The following is a 323-nucleotide window of genomic DNA, read 5'->3' as shown; positions in this document are numbered from 1 at the left end:
TGGTGCCAGTGACCAGCAGCATGATGGCCAGAAAGATGAACACTGGAACCTTCCCACACTGACTCTCAAGAGGCAAGTCCGCTTGACCCTGCAACCCTGGAAGAACAGCTTTTACAAAGTTCCATCCATTTACAGTATGGCTGATGAAGTCAGCTGAGTTCAGAAGAAACATATGACCATAATTTGTATTTATTTGATCCGAAAGCTTTACTTTCAAAGATAGGGATAAACATGGGACCAGGGGAAATTCTTCTCAATGATCGTGAATTCCCAGGCCACAAAGCAGGGAAGACGATTTCCATAATATTCCACCTTATTCTGTA

Source organism: Colobus angolensis, unplaced genomic scaffold (assembly GCF_000951035.1).
Source record: "Colobus angolensis palliatus isolate OR3802 unplaced genomic scaffold, Cang.pa_1.0 Scaffold68, whole genome shotgun sequence".
In the NCBI taxonomy this organism is placed as follows: Eukaryota; Metazoa; Chordata; class Mammalia; order Primates; family Cercopithecidae; genus Colobus; species Colobus angolensis.
Note: the sequence above shows the minus strand (reverse complement) of the source record.